Source organism: Triturus cristatus, chromosome 1_2 (genome assembly GCF_964204655.1).
Source record: "Triturus cristatus chromosome 1_2, aTriCri1.1, whole genome shotgun sequence".
In the NCBI taxonomy this organism is placed as follows: domain Eukaryota; kingdom Metazoa; phylum Chordata; class Amphibia; order Caudata; family Salamandridae; genus Triturus; species Triturus cristatus.
The window spans coordinates 94,597,583-94,621,859 of NC_140580.1; positions in this window are offsets into that span (position 1 = coordinate 94,597,583).

Consider the following 24,277-nt stretch of genomic DNA (forward strand, 5'->3'; position numbering starts at 1 on the left):
AGGCAGACTGTCATACGACACATGAGTTATGTGTCACCCTCAGGGGGGGCATGCGTGCTCCCCAGAAAGTCCTGGTGCGCCAGGTGAGCGTTCAACCGCATGGGTTGGTCCCAGGGTTGGGAAGCCAGGTTCAGGTGTTGTCTGACCTGGAGGGTGGGACTACTGTAATCAGTGTCCTGACCCATGTTGCTTCTGGGGGTACCACGCCAGTTGAGAGTGTGCAGTACTCTGGAAGGGGGTGCAGAGGGAGGGTGTCCTCGCCTCTGACCCCGGCTCAACTGAAGGGTTTAGACCCTAGGTTGGAGGGCCAGGTTCAGGGTGTCCCCCCTGACCTGGACGCCCAGTTGCAGGATAGAACACCTGAACTGGTGGGCGAATTGCGCAGGACACCTGCCCCAGGTGCCCTGGCAATTCTGGAAGGGGGTACCACTCCAGGTGGGAGGGTACAGAGCCCCAAGGAGAAGGACCGGGTGTGGGAGAGGCCACCCCAGCCTGGGGTCCAGCTGCCGGGTACAGTCCTGGGGCTGGTGGGTCAGTGCCAGGATGTCATACCTGACCTGTCAAGGGGGAGGATGGACAAAGGGTGCCAAGCACCTGGGGCTACTGCCCCCCGCCCCCTGGCGCCACAGAGGATTGAGAGCCCTGAGAGGCATACGGCCTGGGTCTCATCCCTGACTACTGTCAGTGGCCACTGTAGCATTTTGCTGTTTGTCTGTTGGGACACACCTGTGGGCCAGTTAAGGTTAGGTGCTGCACAGGTGGTGTCCACAGGTGAGGAGAAGGGTTCCCCATGGATTGGCTTGGTGGGCCCTGAGAGTATGGACAGAGGGAGTCCCATAGGTTCAGATTGGCGTAGAAATGGAGTCTGCCCCTGCAGTTGCGGGCCAGGTCCTTGTTCTATCGCCCCAAGCAGGGAAGACCATCACGGTTGTGATTGGTCTACCCTGCGTTTTGGCTGGAAGGGGGTTGTGTTGGACTTGGCCCTTTTTGCAGGGTCATCCCTCAACTTTTTGCCTTCCTCCTGTATTTTTTCTGACCTGTTGTTGGCTGTTTTATGACTCTGGGCACCGTACCACTGCTGACCAGTGCTAAGGTGCATATGCTCTCCCTATGGTAAAATGTATACATTGATTGGTGTCCATGTTTGGCTTATTGGATTTACTGTCAGTCCCCAGTAAAGTGCACCAGGAGTGCCAGGGCTTGTGAATGCCAATGCTGCTAGTGGGCCTGCAGCGCTGGTTGCGCCACCCACAGAAAGCAGCCTTGTAAAGTGTGTCTAGGGTCTGCCACCGCAGACCCTGTGCGCGGTCCGGGACCGTCGCGCTGACTGCGCAAGTGCCCCCACTTGCCAGTCCCTAAAACTTCCCTTACCTACATATTAGCCACCCCTCTGGTAGGCCCAAGGGCAGGGTGCATTGTAGGCATAAGGTAGGACATGCCCTGATGTGTGTGGCATGTCTTAGTAGTGAATTACAGCCATTTCCGTTCTTCACTATTGAAGGCTACCTGCTCTCCATAGGCCAGAATGGGCTGCCGGGATCGCGCCAACGCGGCGACCCCGGTGGACTCAGAGAGCATGGTAGAGTGTCGAGTTTAGTATGCCTGAACTCAGAATAATAAAATACTTCTTGTAGTCAAGTTTATTTTAATATCCTGGGTTTGTAAATACTACTTTTAGAAAGTTAGTATTTACTGACCTGACCATCTCAGTCCGCCTCTGCTGTGTGTATGTGTTCTGCCTGGCAACAGTAAGGAGCAGGGTTGGGGAATCCCCAGAGACAGGTTGGCTGCCAGGTGGTGGGTAGAGAGATTACACCTGGATGGGTGGGAGGAGTACACCTTGACTCTTGAATAGACCTGTGCTCTGCCACCACAAAGCCGGCGCCACCCCCTGTGGGGCGGCTGATGTCTCTGCCCTGCTGCTGAAAGGAAAGAGCAGAGTCACCATAACAAAGTGCTCCAGAACTGGACTGAGCCAGGCCTAGGCCCCCTGGCGCTAAAGAACAAAAGAATCATGGTATAAAAGTAGGAGCCTGGCTCCTAAGAAATCGGAATCCTGTTTACCACAAAGGACCTCTGCCCGACTAGAAGGAGAAGAAGACGCCGGAGGAGCTGGCCTGCTGCTTGCCTTGCTGAGAGAGGAGAGGAAGAGACTTACTGAAAAGACTTTGCTACTTTGTGCTTGAACATTCTCCAAGGGCTTGATCTGAGCTTGCCCCCTGAACTGAACCCCAAGAACAGTGGGTTCTCTGTGCTTCTTGCTCGTCCTCCAATTCGAGCCGTGTGTGCATCCCGCTGGAAAAGAGACTGCGCCCCTCATCGCCCCTCCTAGGGCCGTGACACTCAGAAGCTCGCCTGCCTCAATCCCGTGAGAGCCCCGCTCCGTCCCGAGCCGCTCTCTGTCCCCGGGCCAGGCCGCCTGCATCCCTGTCACCGCCTGCTACTGGAGCGCGCTGAACGCGCTATCACCCCTCCTGCCGGAAGCCGTCCGACGACTGTGATCCCCGCCGGGTCATCCAGCTGCACTGACTGTGCCCTGTGACCCCGCTTCGCTATCCTCGGACATCTCAGGCCGCGCCGCCCCCGCTGTGGAGACCCTCCTGCACCGCCGTGCTAAAGGGTCGCGGGCCGCGCCTGCCTACTTGCCCACACCTGCTGATTGAGGACCCAAGAACACTTCCCAAGCCGAGAGTCGCACCGACCTGTGCCGACTCTCCTCATCACAAAAGAAGTTCCAGTATCGGGCTCGGGGCCCGCAACGCCTTATTTCCCCGTTCGCAGGAACCGATCTCTGTGAGTACTGGAACTACAAGTAAAGAGACTACGAACTATCCATTTGGAACCTACAAACCCAGAACATTTGCCTACGGTATAACCTGGTGGCCTAGCGAAAACGTTATTGGTCTTGTGATAAGTCTGTTGAGATATATATACCTTATTTTTACATAAAGAATCGTATTTTTATATATATCCAAGTCTGGTGTCCGTTTCTGGGGGGGATTAATGTATTTACTGTGTGTACAATTGTAAGTGCTTAACCAACAACGCCTGAGGAATCGCCTTGGCTGCTCACGCCACGCACCTAGAGGGTGAGCAAGGGTCATTCGCGAGGGGTTATCCTGCGCCCTGACGTGGAGGAGAGGGTTCCTGCTTGACACAAGGGCAACCTTGCGCCAACCAGAGATCCCCGACTCTAACACAAAGTAATTAAAACATACAAATGTCCATATATTGAATGCTGAGCAGGTGACTGTTATATAACTGTTGTAAAGCAAAAAAGTAAACCATTCGGGTCCGTAAATGACAGCCCCAAACATTTCAAAGCCCTGTGTCATAGACTGCAAAACAAAATCCCGGTCATGCCCTTCAAGCTCCTCTACCTACATCATATCTAACTGAAAAGCCTTACTGCCCTGTGCTGCAGCTCTATACATTTTTGATTTTTCAGGGTGTGGTGGAGGTGGTTTCAATAAAAGGCCCCTATAATCTGCCCATCGTTTCCATATTTTAAAGTGTTTCTGAGGGCACCCTCGCACTTTAAAAATGGGTTGTTCCTGCCCCATACACCAGTCGAGATCCTCCCTTCAAGCACTTAATTTGGGTGGAGCCAGATCCTTCAATGCAAGTGCAATATCCCTCTTTGCTAGGGTAAGACCCAAGAACAGTAGATGTCTTTTATAGATATTGCCCCCGATTTCATCTGTAGTTTACAGAAGAACTAGCCTAGGCGAAAGAGGTATAACCCAGCCTAGCACTTCAGATAGACAGCGAATAACTCTCCTCCAAAACCGGCCCAGTGTATCACAGCTCCAAACGGTATGCAGTAGTGTATCTTTCTCGCTATCATATCGTAGGCACATGGGGGAGTCTATCAGCCCCGCCCTCCAAAGCCGATACCTAGTGAAATAAGTGCGGTGCAAATACTTCAATTGAATAAGCCTGAGACGGGATGCAATTGCAGCGTATCTCGGGGACTCCAGGGCTTCTTTCCAGTCGTCACCATCCAGGGGGCCCAAGTCCGTCTGTCATTTATCCCGGAGTGGATCTAAAGTCGTGGAGAGATTTGTCACCAGCGTTTGGTAAATCTTTGCAGTTTTATGATCACCCAGATCCCCCATAAAAACTTTCGCCTCAATAGGGTTGAATTCGGGAAGGGAGTCTAGGTGAGCAATACATGGGGATAAGGCATGTCTCAGATGCAGATATTTGTAGAATTGAGCATGTGGTATTTCACATTCATGTCTGAGATCCTGAAAAGATTTCCTCGTAGTGCCGTGCATAACATTGCCCAAAGTAGATATACCTCTAGAGTCCCATTGTTTAAATCCTACTAACGCGGTCACGTGTGGCATAAGGCCGCTCCGCCAGAGAGGGGTCTTCCCCGTGAATTGCCACAACCACCCCACCCGACGCAGCGAGTCAGTCTACACACCAAAGATAACTCGAGCAAGCTGGCGGCAGCTAACGTTGCTCCTTCGGTGTATAAAGCAGTTTGTGTGGCAACACATCTCCCATCAGCCATTTCTCTACCCAATATTTTGTATCTTTCCTAATTCCATACCACCAGTCGTTTAAGACCAAAAGGTGGGAGGCCGCATGGTACGATTGGATATCGGTGGTCGCGATACCCCCCAATAGGTTGATTGAAAGCACGTCGTAAATGACACCCTAGCGGCCTGATCGTGCCACAAAAAGTGGCTCAACCTGGAGTTTAGCCATAGAAACCAGGAGAACGCTATCTGAAATGGGTGGTACTGTGGTTGGTATAGGAGACGAGGAAGGGACACCATTTTAAATTTTGCAGATCTGCCCATTATAGAGAGGGGCATATGCGACCACGATTCAATCTCTGCTGTTCAAATGGGGGCAATATTCTTTTCCCATGAAACTGACTGGGTGTCTGAGATGCACACTCGGAGATATTTAAATCCGGTTGTGGCCAACGTCGCCTCCGTCGTCCAGGTGCCCATATCCGGACCCCCACGTATCGGCCACAGTATAGATTTCTTAGCATTCATGTACAAGCCAGTATGCGGACCGAAAATCTGCATTATGCAGAGAATACGTGGTCCCGTCCGACGCGAATCCATAAGACAAAACAGGACGTCGTCGGCATAAAGAGCGATCTGATCCGAGAACCTCCCGGGCCATTTGAAGCCCGTTATCTGTGCATCAATACGGGCCCATGCGGCTAACGGTTCCATAGCTGGGGCAAATAAATATGGGGAGAGCGGGCAACATTGACGGGTACTCTGTCCTATAGGGAAGGGATCGGATACTGCACCAGCTATTCTGACCGAAGACATTTCTAATTTTTAAATGTTTGTTTTCGCTATATCATGGTACTCCCATGATATAGTCTTACAAACGATACTCCTAAGTATCATGGGACAGTGCAAGCTTGACATTTTAACGCTTGCATGGTCCTGTGGTACACTGCGGTACTCACACCGGACTACTCAGTATTTCTGCAGGACCTCACCGTAGTACACTCTGGGTACTGCAGGTATACCATGCAACCCGCAGCACATTTTATTTTATTGGGGCCTCTGGAAAGTTCCTTTGGGACTACCCCCCACCCCCTCCAAACAAACAGACAGTTTCAAGATGCCCCAACTTTGCCTCTCTAGTACTTTTTTTTCAAAACGTAGGACAAAAGGGAACGAGTCCCCAAGTCCTAAAATGGCAACCACATTTCTGTTCATGTTGCAGCCAGCCTCTAGATTCCTTGGTACCCCTAGACTGGTACTGGTCTCACTACACTGAGGGGGCCCTCTCAGCCAGTCAGAAATGTTTTTACTTTGCAGTACTGCAGAAGTACAGCACTACCCCTGTGGAATCAACTGTCAAGATATTCCTTTATTTTAAAGCTTAATTTCTCAAAAGCAATTGAACAGATTTACACCAAATCATGTACATCTTGAGTAAAGATCTCACTCTCAGCCACATTTAGTGTACTTCGGTACAACCATTTGTTCTGTATAGTGTCCTATGTAAATTAGCATGGGTAAACCACGTTTCGGGACGCCCACCCATTTTTAAAAGTTTCTGCTTAATGGTAACCGTGGGCGTTCAACTCCGCTACGCCGATGGAGTTTCCTGATTTTTCTCATGACTCCGCACTCCGCTCAGGTTGCGGAGTTCAGCAAAAAACTCTGGCTCGGTGTCATAGCGGAGTTTGCCCTGCCACAGTGCCACCCACCCCGAGCAGGCTTACCGTCATGGTGCTCCTCCGCTTCCGTGTCCTGCACCGTCTGTCCTTCTCCTCCTGGCTGTCTTCTCTCCACTCCAGGCACGCTCCTAGGCAAAACAAGACCCCTACATCACTCTCTGGATGACTGCGCATGCAATCATCATTTTTCTATCTTAAAACACACCTGGTGTAAGTAGGTAACATCTTACAGAGGAAGATGTGCTAGACTGGTGCTTGTGGACAGCACCTGGTAAATACAGTGTATACTCCCAGTCAGTGCTTAGTTTGTAAAACATTAGGTGCCAGGGCCCAAGGCTCTTCACAGAAGTCCACTACAGCTGGTACCACCCACAACCCTACCACTGCAACTGAATGCCAATACGAGCAATACCTATGTGGTAAATGCACCATTTTTTTAATAAACACTGCACTGATAAATTCAGCAGAATACACATAGCGCCACCATGTGGTGTAATCCCATGATAAGTCCTGGTGTTTAGAAATAAGTGCTGGTGCTGAGCACTAGAAAACACTCGCACAAATTAAGCACTGCTTCCAGGTTACCGGAGTCAGCAATGCCATGGAGGTTTGAAAGTGGATAACCCTTCTTGCTACTAGAGTCTCAATCACTAATCTCGAGACTGTGGATGGGGATATTTGAATTTCAAAGGCTGCCACAGTGCGTTTTTTTGAGTGACCCAGTGACATGTGAAACTTTGTCAGCTGTTAATGTCATGATTAGTTACTAAGCGTTGGCGGAGTTGGCGGAGTGCCACTACGCGGACTTCCACGGAGTTGCCTAAAAACTCCGCTCCACTCCTCTCCAGAACAGTGAGCACTTACCTGGTCTGGCATTTTCCGCCATGCGCAGTCCTCACAAGATGTACAAATTAGGGGTTTGCTAAATTACCACCGGTGAGGACGGTGAGGAGATCTTGGCGAGGAGGAGGGCAGCCTGGGCATGGCAGAGAACGCCAGACCAGGTAAGTGCTGGTCCCTTAGGTGGGCGGCAGGGGAAACTCCATTATGACACGCAGTCAAAGTTTTGCCCAGCGGAGCACGTGTTGGCAAAACTCTGCAAACTCCGCTGGTGGAGCAAAGTTCGCCACCCGGGTTTATTCGTTACAAGTAATCTTCATGACTCCAAGTGCTACTCACCCTCAGCTCAGTCATTACTTGTGAGAAACACCCACCCATTAATGGACTTCAGCATACAAGAAAAACACAACACATGGCCTGAATGCAAAGCCAGTAGTTAATTTCCGATGGTGGGTGCCAGTGGGCTCCACCGGCACCCATTTTAGGGGGGTAGAAATCTTTTTGACTGTCATTTAATCTTTTATAAATAGTGCAAGACTGGTACTGCCCTGTTTCCCAAAATATTTTTGACTGTCATTTAATCTTTTATAAATAGTGCAAGACTAGTACTGCACTGTTTCCAGAAATCTTTTTGACTGTCATTTAATCTTCTATAAATAGTGCAAGACTGGTACTGCCCTGTTTACAAAAAACTAGTGAGAGAGATAGAGAGAGAGAGAGAGAGAGAGAGAGAGAGAGCTCCCCACCGAACCCCCTCATATGCTGCAATCTACATTTGGCATTCTCTGTGCAGGCAGTGGACAATGCCAGTGATGGAAGGGAGTGGTGCCAAGGCAAAAGTGGGTGGCAGCATCCTAAGAAAAAGTTTAGGCACCTGCAACCAGAACAAAAGAACCAGTGATCCCTCTTTCTTTTTCCATATTAGTACAAAATATAAAAATGGTATCACAAATGTAAAGATATGCATGGCTATTCACAAAGGTAACTTACACTTGTAATTAATTCACATGTGTAATTTACTCTTATACGTTTGAGCAACTTTATAACTTTTAGCTATTCACAAAATCTGAGTGTATAAAGTTCCTCAAAAGTGCATACTTACACGTTACCACCCCCTGAAAAAGGGTAGGTGGATCTGCTTTGCAAAGACCGCTGCTGGATTGCTGAGACTGCCAGCAGACCGCAGACCATCGACCACCGGGTTAGCGATAGGGAAAAAGTAGCCGCCATAGGCCGGTATAGGGTAGCTGAACCGCCGTGCGTCTTATGAGTTGCCTGTTCAACGAGCGGACCACGGCGGTCCGACCGCCTGCTTCAAGGTGGCGTGATGAAGGATTTGGGGTGTGTACTCACCCCTTTCTTTTTCCAGGCAGATTCCAATGTGGATCCCTTTCTCCAGGTCCCCCCTTCACAGCAGGATCTTTACTCTGAGAATCATGACCCTGTGTGCGGCAAACGTCAGGTGAGTCCTCTTCATACCATATACCTATTGCCAGGACTGCCCACATATGTTCGAACCCTGGTAATGGGTATATGGTATTGTCCCACATATATCATGCATATGTGTGCATTCGACACATGTGCAGTTGAAATGCACACACAGGCATCGATATATTTGGTAATAGTACTCACTACCGCTGCAAGACCCCAGCCTCCACACCGCTGACCCCGTGGTCAACTTGCAATACAGCGGTCTTTGGACAGTCAGCGCAGTGGGCTGCTGGCTGGGGCGTATGCGACCCTTTGGCAGTTGGACCGCCAAACTCATAATAAGCCCCTAAGTCTGTACCCCCACCTGCACCCCCTACGCTTCAGATGTTGAGGGAGCTTAATGCAGATGTTAAAGGAAGGGAGCTAGTGAAGGCAAAGGTTAAACAAGGATATGTGTAACAAAAGGAATAACCCCAAAGCTATCTTAATTGAGCTGCACATGAGAGAGCTCACATTACCAGTAATGTTCTGGTGCAGGTACATTAATCATCCTTGATTTTAAGAGGATTGAAACTGTTACCATTGTTCTCACCAGTATTTTTTCATGCCAAGTCAGACAAACCAAAGTGAAAAACATCACAATCCAGTAATTGTCTCCTTTTAAATATAAAAATAAAGCAGTAACTACAAGATTAAACTATGCCTTAAGTATTTCAGAAGAGTCTGTTCTATTCGTAAATAGTTTTAATACAAATAGAGGCAGGATTGTATTATTTATAAAAAAATCAAAACGTTTTACCAAAACTGCTATTTAAGTACCATCTCCTGGCCCTTCCATAGCTAAGAATACTTCGATTTTTCTCTGAGAAAGGTGGCAGCCCTTCCTATAGGTCTTTAAAGAAGATGGGCACGCTCACTGAATGCTCACAATCATGGTTAGAACCACAGCCAGATGCACCCCAGAACACCAACAGACAGGTACACAACAGTGGGCATAATTAATACTTCTTAAACATGAGAAAGGTAACTTCAGTCAAGCTTCTCACCCTCACAGAATAGGTACAGCACACCATCAGCAGGAAAAGCATGGTCAGTTGTGCAAGTTTCCCTCCTTCACAGGACAAGTGCAGCTTGGTAACAGCAGTGGACGTTTCCATTCCTGACATCACAGTGGCAGAATAATCTAAGTAACACTTAGAAAGTATCCTGGAAGCCTTCTCAGATGGGGATTAGCATCAGGAATTATTTTGCCAAGTGGGTGGAGCACAAGGACATCTAAATAGGAGGGAAAATAGAGGGGGGGACATAGAGTTGCACTTTATGAACACTTTGCTACTTTAAATGTAAAAGACTTTAATACGTGTGCTGCTAAAGGATTAGATGCACTTGCACTTTGAGGTCTGCTTCCTATGCTCTACTATAAATACTGATCAAATTAAATTTAAGTAGATTTGTGCAATACGATGGTACCAGCGGTTGCGTATTTAATATGATGATACCTCTTTTCTGCCTAAATGTTTTAGATAAGGAATTAGAGCTCTCCTATAAAGGGAATTGACCATTTACAGCAGTAATGGAAACTGTTTGTTATATTTATAACGCACTTTTGCACTTTTTGATGTCACTTTGAAGGGAGGTTTTATAATGGGGGAGGGTCGTGTACATTATGTATGAAATCGATATTATTTTTATGCCAAATTAATGCACTTTTTTTACTTTAATGCTAAGTGAGGAAAATACCCAACTGGAAAAAAAACACAGTCCCTGTGAAAATAATGTACTGTATGAATTTGAAGGGAAGGGTGGGGTAGGGTTAGGACCAGGGATTAATGTATAAACGGGGAAGGAAAGTAGAAACTGCTGTTTCTCTTTTTTCTTAACCAATAAAAATGATTTAAAAAAAAAAAAAAGTAAGCCTCCTCTCTAAAATAACAGGTATACACCCTTGCCAATTTGATGCATATGTTTCAGTATGGCTGTTTGGATTGGTAAAACATGGATGGTTGAGGAAGTAAAATGGTCAGCTATGAATTAACTGACTATAAACATCTGTTAATTCAGCACCTAGATGCCCCAAGAAGTCACGTGTGCTCACAAATAGATATATCATAGATGGAGGTGTGATTTAATGTATTTATATCTGAGTAGATGGATGGCATAGTGGATAGTGGTGTGAGTTGGTGGACACTTCTGTGAGTGGAGAACAATAGCTCGTGAATGTATGTTTTGATGAATCCTGAATTTTTGTGGGCAGATGGATAAGTAGATGAATGTGAAAGAAAAATGTCAGTGGATTGATGGGTATGTGTGCAAGGATGTGTGATGGTTAGTTTGTGTGGATGGGTGGATTAAAGGCCCCTGTGTGAATGTGGTATAAGTATATGCCTGAGGTGTGTGTATGGATGTGTGCAGGTATAGATGGGTCTTGTGTGTGGGTGTGCTCATGTGCCCAGATAGCTGTGTATCTAGATGGATGTGCGTAAATGACATTGATGCTGCTGTGCCTGGACCTTTGTGCACATGGACCACTGTAAAAAGGGAATACTGACTTTAAAGGGCACCCCTGCACAACAAAGCACCATAAGTCTTTGCTATAAGGAAGTTACAGACTCTCATCAGGAATCCTGATACTGCTCTCTGACTGGGAGTTGTCTTATGGGGACTTAAGAGTCACATACCAATAACAAAAGATTCTACAACAACAACTGTCTTTTATATGACTCCGTGACTTGCCTGGTCACTGCTAGCTGTAAGAGAATCTCATAACAGAAAGAACTTTAGAGAGCTACCTCAGAATGATGCATACCATGATGTTGACATGTAGTTTTCAGTTCTACATGCAACTGTGACTCCAGCAATTGTGCTAACTAGGTGCCCCGATCGAAAAGAACCCTTATTATTTACCTTTAGAATGACACAACAGAAAGCACTATATGAACTTATCAATGGGCTGCTAATGAAGTCAGTGTACCTGTTTGCACCACTATTCTCAGAGTAGATATGGAACTATCACAAACACTGGCCCTGTGCGCATTGTCACTCTGCAGAGACAGATGGGTGTCAGTCAGAGCGTAAGGGAAGTGGACGGTGCAGTGCTGGGGGCTGTAAACCTGGTGAAAGTGAATAAAGCTGGATTTTGTTAATTTCCAACACTGGCATGCAGATCCTGTGTCTGATACTTCTCATATATATGAGGAGATTTAGGTAGAGGAAAACTGATGCTGCAGTGATGAACACATAATTTAAGAGCCAACTTTAGTCGCAGTCCCAGGTGTCCAGCCACCACACGCAAGGCTAGAGATGAGCTTGAAGCTCTACCGCTGTGCATTGATTGGATCACTGCATTCATCTTCTCAGTCAGATAGTGCTTTCAGAGGGATGCATAAACTGTGGGGGTCTCAAAAGGGGCATTAACAAAGAAATGCAACAAGTAATCCTTTCTAAATGGCATAGCCTAAGTAATTAAGGGACTGCCTTAAAATATGAACACTCAAATCCTATGCTTTACAAAGCATGCCACTTCACCAGTATTTGGGTGTTTCTCTGTGAGTTTCATGCTACTGCATCAACAATGGATGTATGCCTAAAAACATGCCACACTAATTGACTTTGTCCATTTTTGTTCGCTGTATCGAATACATGAGTAAGAGACACAGATTTTATTGTGAATAATTAGAATTGAAATTGTTTAAATTCTGCAAATGTGTGATAGAATGAAACATCGATTAGATCCATGAAAGGGGAGGTGATCTTCATAGTGTCTCAATCTCTTCTATCATCCTTCACACCACTTTCATCTGCCGCCTCCCACTCTGTTTGAGACTGACTTCCTTTTTCTCCCCAGTCATTCTGAAATTCTCCATCTACATAGCTCTCACATCAAACCTTTTCCTCTTCACACCATCTTGTCACTCTCTTCTTCTGCTCATACTTGCTTTAAACACTGCATTTTATTTCTCTTTGGTGCTGTTTATATTTAACAGCTGTGTTCCTCCATCACACACTTTTCTATAAAATCACAATTACAATTGAAACATTTCTCACCTTTGTTCTGCAGAGAGGCCGAGGACTGTATATGTATGAAGTCTGAGCACCTTTATGACTGACTGGCAGGCCCTGTGAGAAAGTCACACTGCCTTCAGACTCATCTCCAGAACTCTCACTCTGGCCCCACAACCAAAACTCACTCAGACATCTAGAGGAAACCCAATCTCATAAAAGAGCCATAAGTTGCAAAAAAATCTTCAGAAATACAACATATGAAAAAAACTGTTATTCTTAGGGATTGCAAGCTCAAGTTAAAATGGAATATAAACAAGGACTGCATTACTGTTATGGATTACCTCAAGGCTTTTTACACTGGCTGGGAATTCGAGCATTGTTTTGACGTTAAAGGACATGAATTCATGACCCAATATGCCCCATTTCAAAGACAGTTTTTTAAAACAGCCACATCTGAGACGTGGCAAGACCTGGCCTTCTTAAAGTCCATCAGGCAGCACACTATTAGCACATTAAAGAGCCCAAAGACATCCTCGTCCTCTGCCCTGCCTCAGCATCACACATCTTCGTAAACCAGTCTGATATCCCAGGCCCAGTCTTAGAGGTGGGCGAGCCACTAAGAGCTCCAGTCAGATGCCCAACTGCAGCTTGTTTCAAGTTCTGCTTGGACCCTCGAATAGGCCTGGGCGTAGTTCGCGAAGTAGCACTTCGCGAAGCTACGCAAAGTGAAGTTCGCACTACGCGAGCTACGCGTAGCACTTCGCGAGCTACGCGTAGCACTTCGCGAACTGCGTAGTACCTTGTTCGCACTGTGCCAGATGTCGTTTTCAATGATTGCACAGTGCGGACAAGCAACCGGCACTGTGCAATCATTGAAAATGGCATCTTGCACAGTGCGAGCTGTAGTTTTCTGCTGCTCGAGTAGATTTTTACTCGAGCTTCAGCTTTCTCAACGCGAACTGGTAGTTTCTCATCGCGAGCAGTCGCGAGCATACGCGACCACTCGCAATGAGAAACCTGACCTCCTCGCGTTGGGAATCTCGCCGGGAGGTTTATTTTCCATGCTCGCGATCGCCAACTTGAAGTTGCTGATCGCGAACAAGGAAAAAGTCTCGCCGGGATGTCATTTTGCTTGCTCGCGGTCGCCAACTTGACGTTGAGGACCGCGAGCAAGCAAAAAATGACCGCAGCACTACGCAACACTACGCTACGCGTGTTCGCACTGTGCTACGTGCAGTTCGCGTAGTGCGAAGTAGCGCGAACTTCGCAAACTACGCGAGCGTAGCGTAGTGCTTCGCCCAGGCTTACCCTCGAACCGAAAACAAGATGAACTGTCACGCGGCTCCTGCTTGCCCCCACACTCTAACTTCATGGGCCAAGATTTAATCACAAAGCAGTTGCTTGTAATGTGAAGTAACCAAAGGAGAGAGATACCCATTTAGTGGCTGAATTGCATAATGTGAAGCCAAAATATTTGGGATCCATCCCGGCTTCTCCGCTTGAAGAAATTGTGTGCTATGGGCAAATATTTTATTTAACCCAGCCTGCTTTTTTTAGGTAATCAGTATTAGTGGTGAAACTCCACCCATTGCATTTCTATTTGTTTTGTCGCTTGCCATTGGTTAAATCTGGTATTGCTCTTCTTATCTCGCTCATTGATTGACTGGTGGTCCGATACCTCACTTCCGTTTTGCTTCCGTTTTGCAGGAAGCAGCACCGACCAACTACAGTTTAGTTCCACTTCTTTTTATTTAGGGACAACTTCCTTGTTTTGTACTGCTGCTCTTCCCTGCACTACAAGCCTATCTCATGTGTTCGGTGCCCCTGCTCATCAGTACCTAATCTCTCTTGTGTGTTCCGCCGTCGCTGCTCCTATCCACATGGCTGCAGCTGCGTGTCTTCGTGCCCTTGTTTGTTCCCTTCTCCGTGTGGTGCACTCCACCACCATCTCCCGTCGTTACGCCTAACCCCATCAGCTGTGCGCTGCACTCACTGCTGGTTTATATGGCTCCTTGTTAGTTCCTGCGCACACTTTTTTTCTTTCCCCTCCACTCATTTATGTTTTGGACGGCATTTATATTACCCCCGCCTTAACTTTCCCTTCTGTTGCTTCCTCTTTGCTTCTGACTTTCCCCCTCCCTCCTCGTGTTCAGAGCTCTCTCCACCCTCCAAGCACAAACGCAGCTGTGGATTTCTCTCAGAGGAAAGCCAACGCTGAGACCTCACACTGCGAATTCCCCCCCCACCACCAGCACTCACCCATTGCCTGCCTCCGTTTACTTTGGCGGCGGCATGTTCAGGTCATTAACCCTTCCCCCTGCCGACACTTTCAACAATGTGCAGGTATACGTGGCCTGCTGCTGCTTTAAATTTGCCCTGTTTCCTTCTGATCCTCAGCAAAGCACTTTATCGCTCTGTACCCTACTCCCCTCATATCATAACATATGAGGCTCCTCAAAAGAGGCTGTCCTGATGCTGCCTTTTAACTTTATATACAGAACTGAAGTGTATATCACCCCAGGGGAGTAACACGGGTCACCTGCAGAGCGGCAGGCGCCACTCTTCAGGGGCCCACTAACCCATCATAAGCCAAAGGACAATGAGTATCTGTGAGGTATGGTCCTCTTCGCATTCTGCGGGGGAGGAGGTATTATTTGCTTTACATCACTGCATCTGTCACGAGGAACACCTTCAGCTAGTCCTAGCTGTTTTGGACAGCACTTTCCATGCTGGGACTCGTAGTATTTTCTTTTTTTTTTCTTTTTCAAAATACTTTATTGATTTTCACAAGGTATACAGAAAGCATATAGAAGGGTAAGCAAGGGTGTCCAAGGCAAAGTTTACATGTCCATACATAGCGTGAGAGTAATGCGCCTTTATGGATACCATGAGCCTAACCCAGGCAACCAATGGTAGAAGAAAAAGGGACAGGCAAAGGAAGGGAAAAAGGAAAGAAAAGGAGTAGAGGAGAGAGGGGGAGCCATGGCTGGGCGAGCTGTAATATCGATTTCCACACAGGCGCCCGATATTGGCAACTTTACATAATATAGCAGTCTAGTACCTGTAACGATGAACATTTCAATTAAATACAATTATTCAGAAGGAACAACAGTGATGTCACCAGATATGGCTCCGTAGTGAGGGCTTTGTTCATGGGGGATCATAAGAGTCTAGAAACACGTCTAAGGAGTTCCACAGCGTCCTGGATGATGGTTTCCATGGATAGCTTTGTAATGCTATGTTGTCCGCCCCTCTGAGATGGATGATCCAGTTTATCCAGCTCTTGTATGAAGTCTTACCCGTGTCCTTCCAGTTGGCAAGAACCATTTTCACTGCCGAAGTTAGTAACAGGTCAAGTAGATATTTATCAGAATCGTCTCTAAAGTTTGTCCTTATACAGGCCGTGGGCAAATTGAAGGAGTCTCTGACCATAGTTCACTTAAACACACCATTTATGAAGGCAACGATTTAGGTACAGTACACTGAAAGATGAGGTGGGCTAAATCCCCCGTCTCCCGATTACAGTTCCAGCATGGTACATCTTTTCTGAGCCCTAGTGCAAATAAAAGGGCAGGGGTCCAAAATGCCTTGTGTAGTAGCCAGTATTTGGTTTGGGAGAGAACCGGGAAGATCTTATGTCGTGAGACGGATCTCCATATAGAGGGCCATTCCTGTTCCTTTAGTGGCTCTGGGAGCAGTTGCCCCCAAAAGGCTATAACCTTATCATTAAGTTTAGAGGATTTTGGGCGGAGGAGTTTGTATATCTGCGAGACATGGTGGCCCAGTTTGTTCATATTTGTCACAAATAAGGAGATTGTTGGCTGGGCGGTGGATAATTTGGATTTTGTAAGGGCCGATCTAATTTTTAAGAAGTTGTAGAACTCAATGTCCGCAAGGCCATACCTCGCTTGGAGGTCTGAGAATTTAATTTGGTATGTGTTGTTTTCTTGTTGCTAAGGGAAGAGGATTCCTTTCTTAATCCATGTGTCTAGGGTTAGGCTTTTGCCTTTGTACTTTATCCTGCTATTGGCCCAGAGTTGTACCAAATACCTGGATTGTACCAAATACCTCGAAAACTCGACTTTCCGCAACTAAACAAAGAAGATAAAATTAGACTAGGACAGGAAATTAACTACACAGAGATTGAAATGGCAGTCAAATCCCTAAAAGACAACAAAGTTCCTGGCCCGGACGGGTTCACAGCTTCTTTTTACAAAACTTTCTTAGACCAATTAAAACCAACCATGAAACAAGTTTTTAACCACACAGCATCTAAAGGATCCACGCCATACATTATGACAGAAGCTAACATAATAGTCATTCCGAAGGAGGGGAAGGACCAACTCTCACCGATAAACTATAGGCCTATATCACTGATTAACGTAGACTGCAAAATATACGCTAAGATCTTCGCGGTCAGACTCAACTCGGCCCTACCAAAACTAATAAGTAACTCCCAAGTAGGCTTCCTTCGTACTCTCAGTCTAACAATAACACCCGCCTACTGGACTCGTAGTATTCTATCACCAGTTTCCGCTCTAGGTTAAAAAATCACAGCATTCAGTGCCGTTGGTCAAATGACTAGGCTGGCTGATGTCATCACTCGTGTCATGAGCCCAGTTTGCAACTCTAGATGTGGCATGGAAACATGATGAATCCTGCAGTGTTTTATCTCTTCCACTCCCATGTTCTTTTCTTGGCTAATTTAAGCGCCTGTGTTTGTGCACGGAATGTGCACCCTTATCTCTGATGGAAACAGCTGTCCCAGACTTGTGCTCTGAGTCTGGTATGTCTCTCGATTCCCTTTGTTTACATCGCCCCTGAATCTTCTGTACACAAACTGGGGTCAGCGTCCCCTTGGTCCAGTTCCACGGCCAGAGCTCCCGGCCTGGGTCAGCAGAGACTCGTATCACGTGCTACATTACACTTTTTCGTGCGGTGTTATTCACAGGAAACGGTGATCTAGGCGCTCTCCCCGCTTCAGTAAATCTGTGGTTCTGAATTATCTGGTGTTCGTGCAAAGCGCCCCATAACTTCGGGTCGAGATAGCGAAATTTAAAATGCAAAAAGTGAATATATAAAAGTTCTTATTGATCAGGAGTTCTCAACTTACACCGGAAAACGTGCTCAATGTACGTGTTTTTAGGGATCTCCAACTACACAGGGTGGTTTACTGTTCAAGGCATCTTTAGTTAGGTTTCTCTTTTTGTAATTGTGAGGTTTTTTTTTGTACTCCAAGTGGAGTCTGCTCTCTTGGAACAGGTGAAATCAAAATGGCATGCACGTGGCATGCCTTATGAGTGCATATCTCCCCAGGCTGGGCCATCAAAGCATGCATCTGCCACCATGCCGGGCCATCAATGCACATACATGTGTAAAGTTCCTGATATCTTTTGCAACCCCTGGCACTGTCCTTGCAGCCCTTGGCATCTGAGGGGGTCAATGGGACAAAATGAGTAAGCATGCCAGGCGTATTCCTTCAGATATATGGCCTTGCTGTTCAATTAATTCACACAGAGGATGTGGCATAACGGCCAGAGCTGCTGCTTTGGACCTAGGAAACTTGGTTCGAGTCTCGGCATGGGCTCAACATCCTGTGACTCTTGACAAATCATTTAATATTCTGGTGCCTACCAAAAAAAAAAGCATTTGCAAAGCAATAGGTCTCGCATTTACGCGAGTTTGAGCTATTCGCATTGTAAATGACAATATCTTGTATTTATGTTTTGGTTTTTAAAACAAATAAAAGGCATAGTCATTTGCAATGATAATAGCTTAAACTCTCCCAAATGCGAGACCTATTGCATTGCAAATGCTTGTCTTCATTATCACATATGTGACGTCTGTGACTGCCTGCAAATGCTTGAGTTCAGGAAGTGTGCTGTACAAAAACCTCTTGTGTTTCATTTAACAGGCTATAATGTTGCTCCATCTATAATAACAAACCAGGCCACAAATAGAGGACCCAAGACAACTGACTTACCTCTGAGTTTACTAGTTGCATTGTCAGCAGGCTTTGGGGGGGCAAGAACGTTACTAAGTTCTTGTTTTCCAAACAATCACTTTTATTAAATGCCTCTTAATGCAGTGATATAATCAGCTGTACTAAGGTGAAACGCCTCTGCATATGAATGAAATACAGAATTTAAACATTTCGAAGACACGTTATCATATTTTTACATGATGTTTGGTGAATGATTTACATGCCAAATATGTTCATGGTTCGACTCATTAAGGCATCTGGTTTAATTTTTTGACTCTCCCTCCTCCACCCAGTCTGCAGCAACAGTGAATGATTGTCACTCTTACGGCAGTCATCTGATCCGACTGTCTCTGCCAGACCATGACTCAAATAACAAAATGATTAGGGGGATGCCCAACCCCAAATACCCTTCTGAAGCTACGTCCCTGGATCCATTACCATTCTGTGCGTTCCAGGCATTTTGGGAACCAGAAACTCAGTAGAGTATATCTTGTTCTTCTTTCCAGATGTGGAGCCAGCATCACTACACGTTTCAATTGAAGATTCCGAATAGCCTATGAGAAAGCACCTCTCTTCATTGGATAACACACCAAGGGGCATATCAGCAACACCCGGCGATAATTATCGCTCAGCGCTCTTAGCGTGAGGATAATTATCGCCAGGTAATGTGGATTTTCATCGCTGAGATAGCATGCTATTAGCAACGCTTATCTCCTCAGCGATAAAAATCCTCACGCTAACTGCCTAACATGAGATTATCGCTGGAAACCCAGCGATAATCTCACGTTAGGCAGTTAGCCCAGCGATAATCTCACGTAGTGTGGCGTTAGCTTGCTGATAGGGACTCACAAACTTAGCCATGATATCCACCTTCCATAGGATATCATGGCTAAATCAGTCCTGAAGCAGGCGTAAGGAAAGTAGCAATAACAGGGGTTATCGCTACTTTTCCTGCCGCTATGCTTCATAGCGTGGCGCTTGATGATAGGAGAAATGTCGCTTAGCGACATTTCTTCTGTCATGTTAGGTCAGGAACGCCCACTTTGCATCTCATTAGAGATGCAAAGCTGGGCGTTAGGAATCCCCACGCTAAAGCAAGGTTTCACGCGTTAGCGTGGCCTTGCTAATTAGGCAATAAAATTATCGCCGCTTTTCGGCAGAAAACGGCCGCAAAAGCGGCGATAACTTTTTATCGCCAGCTTGTAAATATTCCCCCAAGATGTTTTATTGATCCCCAAGTCTGGAGGGTAGGAAGAGGACGCAATCTGATAACTTCCTCGGACCATCTGAAGCTTCCAGGAATCTGAAGCAGACACTTCCCACACTGCTCAAAAGTGGTGAATTCTGCTTCCCACCAGCAGCTCTAGGCCACCTTCAGCATGGTCAGGATCACTGCTGTGTTCCAGGTGAAGCTTGCTTCTGCTTCTAAGGGCAGCACCGGCAATAACCTTTCCCACATTGTCCATAATAACTTTCTGTCTGCTGCTGCTTTCGGGAAGGTTGACAAAAAGACGTTCCAATCCAAAGGAAGGTCCTTGGTGGTGAAAAAGTCTGAATAATGATTCCTTAAAAATTTTGATGCATTCTTTATTTTTATTTCAGTTAAAAATAAATTAGTTCCCTTGAAAGGTATACAAACAGCATCTTATGTTTGAGATGCATCAGTAGTTAAATCCTAAAAGAAAATGACCATGGGCAGTCATATATGCTCCATTTGCCAGTTCCACCACACAGACAATAACAAAGAGCACATCAGAGAGAAACTCAGTCTGCTGGTCCACATCGTACAGCAAGGAAGAACACTCTGTACCCTCCTACACTGGTTTGAATACATTCTTAAAGATATATATGTTGGACTGCAATGGATAGGCTAAAACAAAACCTCTTAAATCCAGATAATAAACTGAATATACTTTCTTTAAGTATGAGTCCACTTTTTGTTTCGGGAACCAGGAAACACTTCCTTGTTTAAGAAGACATTAGCTTCTGAGCATTCATAGGTTCAATTCTTGTTCATTAAGACTTTAGCCCAATAAAAGCCCATTGCAGTGCCCTTATATTCATTGCACCAATGTTTTAATAACTCTACATTTCAATCTCTCCTTTTCCATCTTGGTGGAAGCCACATGGTCCATTTTTCTTGGTAGAGTAAGGGGATATGGATTTCAAAGCGGAGAAAGAACATGCAGTGTGGCATCCACTTCCTGCAATGCTGACACAGAAATGCACAAACAGTTGATGGACAGAATGCAGAACAATGTCATACATTCACCCCAGTACAGAGATCTGGGCCTAAATCCATAGTTGTTTTGCTCACCATGCCATTCCAGTTTGAATCCAGCCATATGCAAATCAGTCTTGACCCTGTGCCTCATGGGAACAGTCCAGCCCAAACTGCCAAGCCAGGTCCTCCCTGGACTGAAAATAAGCATCCTAGGACCGGTTTCGGGGTTTCACCCCTCTTTAGCTAGGATAGCTTGAATCCAGTGGCATGGAGAACATGGGACCCAATCTGGGCATACCCGTCCCACTCGGGGTAACAAATGCAAAAACAACAATTGATGGACAGAATGCAGAACTATGTCATGCATTCACCCCAGTACAGAGATCTGGGCCTAAATCCATTGTTTTTTTGCTCACCATAGAAATGCACACAGGACACAGATCAGCATTGAATTGGCCTGAACCAAACCAAACACCTTAATTCACAACTTATCTGTTCCAGGACTGGACAATATATAGGAGAAGGATCACCCATACCGCCACATCCTAGAACCAAAAGCTAGGATGGTTGCACTAGATACAGAACTGTCCCACAGTGTGCATCTTAACAAGGATCTTGCAATGCAACCCTTCTTCTCTCCAGCTACCAATCTCCGGCTGCCAATCTCACCTTCAGAAGAAGGTTGGGCTGAGATAAACTTTAACCTCTTCAGTGCCCATGACGAGATAGTCTCGTCATGGAGCACGGTTGCGCTGTGCCCATGACGAGACTATCTCGTCATGAACCCCACCCACTTGTGCAACGCCCGGCACAGGAGGGGGAAAGGGCGTGGCACTGAAGGGGTTAAATAAAGAACTACCACTTCCCATAAATCTTATCTGCTCTTGCACAGTGGAGCCTAGACATTACAACCACCTTTCATAAAGTAATAGCCTGGAAAGGCAATAATTCCACTTTTGTATACCATATGTCATTGTATTTATATAGCTTTTACTACCTTGACGAGACGTCAAAGCACTTTTCAGTGAGTAGCGCGCTATACTGGAGCCCAAAAAGGTTAGTGGTGAATTAATATAGGGAAATATGAATTAATTTGAGCGGTGGACATGTGAGTATGTTAGATGGAATGAAAAGGTAAATGGAGGGATAGAAGATGGTAGAGTCTAGAGAGTGTTTATTGAGAGATCATAGTAGAAGTAGGAGAATTGGGATGAGTAAAGGAGAGATGGAGGAGGGAAGAGTATCTAGAAATGGATGAGGGAGATCATAGTAGTAAAATAAATAAGGTCTCAGATGAGTCTAAGGAGGGATACATGATGAAATAATTAAGAAAGGGTTTGGGAGATCTTAGTAAAACAATTGTGTTTGGGGTGATGCAAGGAGGGATAGAGGAGGGAAAGGGTTATTTTGGAGATCATAGCAGTAGAATGAGGCATGGGATGAGTCAGAGAGTGGAGGTAGAGGATATATTGAGAGAGGTATTGGGTGAAACATAGGGTAGTGCGCTGGAGAGTCTCAAAACATTTTTATTTATTATTATTTTTTCTTTAATTTATTTCTTTGTTTTATATTACAGTGTGAGTAAAGTAATAAATATATAGATACTTAAGTGCATGGAGGGTATACATGTATAAGGAAGGTAATATATCAAGATTTAAGTTACATTTAATAAACTCAATTTTTCAAGTGTTGCTGTAATTTAAGCTAATTTATCTGTGTATTATTTAACTTGTTATTTTTTAAAAAGGATACTTAAATAGTGAAGCAATTGTAGATAAATAGATATCATAATATTTACATATAGTGATAGATAAACACTCGAAGAAGCATAAGCATCTAATCAAATAACTTATATGAAAACTATGCACTGACCTATATACATGTTAAGCATAGAATTATATATATATATATGTATTTTAACCATAAGTAATATGCACATTTGTTAAGCAGACTTAAAGAATATCTATATGTTTAAAAACATAATTATTATACATATTTGTACAAAGAAATACACATATGTAGATACATAAATATGATCAAATTAAATGTTTATATATACACAGGGATATGCTGTACATTTCTGCTTGAGCATGGTGGTTATGTAGGGAAAAGCCAACATGTTGTATGCATTCTTCACCCCCGATATTTCCACATTCCTAACCCCAATGACGTGTGCACCTTTCACCCCAGTATTCCCATCTGCTTGCCTGAGTGTGCTACGCACTCTTTAACCCTGGACCTGCGCTGAGCAGGGAACTAAAAACAGGGCCACAGAAGCTTTCGTTGTTGACTCATGACAGCCTAGCCACCTCTAAAAGCAGGGTCATAGCTTATAGCCCATGTAGGAAATGTTGGCGTGGTGCAACGGTCCAGGATACTATTACTACCTCTCCATCCCACTGCCTTATGCCCCATCTTTCCCCAATCAAGTACGAGTTCCACCTCTCGATCCAAATGAGGCATGCCCATTTTGTCCCTACCATTGCCACCTCACAGCCCTGCTACATTGTGCCCCATTTTACTCTAATACTCCCACCTCCCTGACAATGCCTTACTTGGCATCTCCCGCCCCATGTGCTATATCCCGGGCTCTCGTACCGCCATAGTCCATGTCCTGTAGACCCAATTTGCCACCCTCTTCTGGACCCTCCTCTCCTACCAGAACTTTTTGATTCTCTCCTCAAGACCCTCACCGGTATTTGAAGCTTAGTCCTCCTTGATCGTAGCCATACCAGTGCTGCTGGGGAAAGCCCTTCAGCCGACACTTCACATGGCTTCAACGAACAGGCCCCTCGTCACCGGTCCATTCCTGGGAATCGCCACCCAGGCTCCCCAAGTTAGCGCTGTAGTATACTCACGGCTGGTCGAACCCGGACATGGCTATAGTGTGCAGACACAGAAACAGTGTATTGAAACGAAAAGACTCACACACGGTGCTAGTTCCTAGGGAACAAGTCACATCTCTAAATAGTGTCTCATGGTGGGCTCTTAATTCTTCCTGCACCAAGTAAAGGAAAAGCCATGGTGTCATAGATGGCGGTCCGAGCCCAGCAGGTAGCTCACAGAAATTTGTGAAGATCTTGTGTCGGTCAAAGACAGGCAGAAACAGGAGGATGCTGGGAATGGCAGCCTGGTTATGGCACTCTGTTTTATTGGACTTGTATTATAAAGCATTTACTTAAATATTCCGGTCTCGAGAAGGTGGCATTTACCTAACAGGTAATGGGTAGGGCAAGGGGTGTAGAGGCAAATCGCCGAACATCAGCTAGCAAAAGGAAGCACATCAGAGCTCGGATTCCGCTGCCTAAAATCTATACAGATGGAATATCTCTGCTTTGGCTTTGGGATAAACACAAGAGGATGCAACCAGCCACTGAGAGATGGAGAAAAGCTCCTAGTTCTGGCAAGTCCTGCAGCTGCCTAGCAATAGCCTCATTAGTGCTGTCATCGTCTAATTACACCTTTTTTATGGGAGGGTAAGCTCATATATTGATGTCCTGTTTACATACATCATCATTCCCTGGATTGCAATTGAAAACCTGCCAGTGTGTACTGTAGGTCTCTGAGCTGTCTGCTATCTTACATTGACTGCACAGGAGAACCCACCCTGGGATAGTCATTTAGT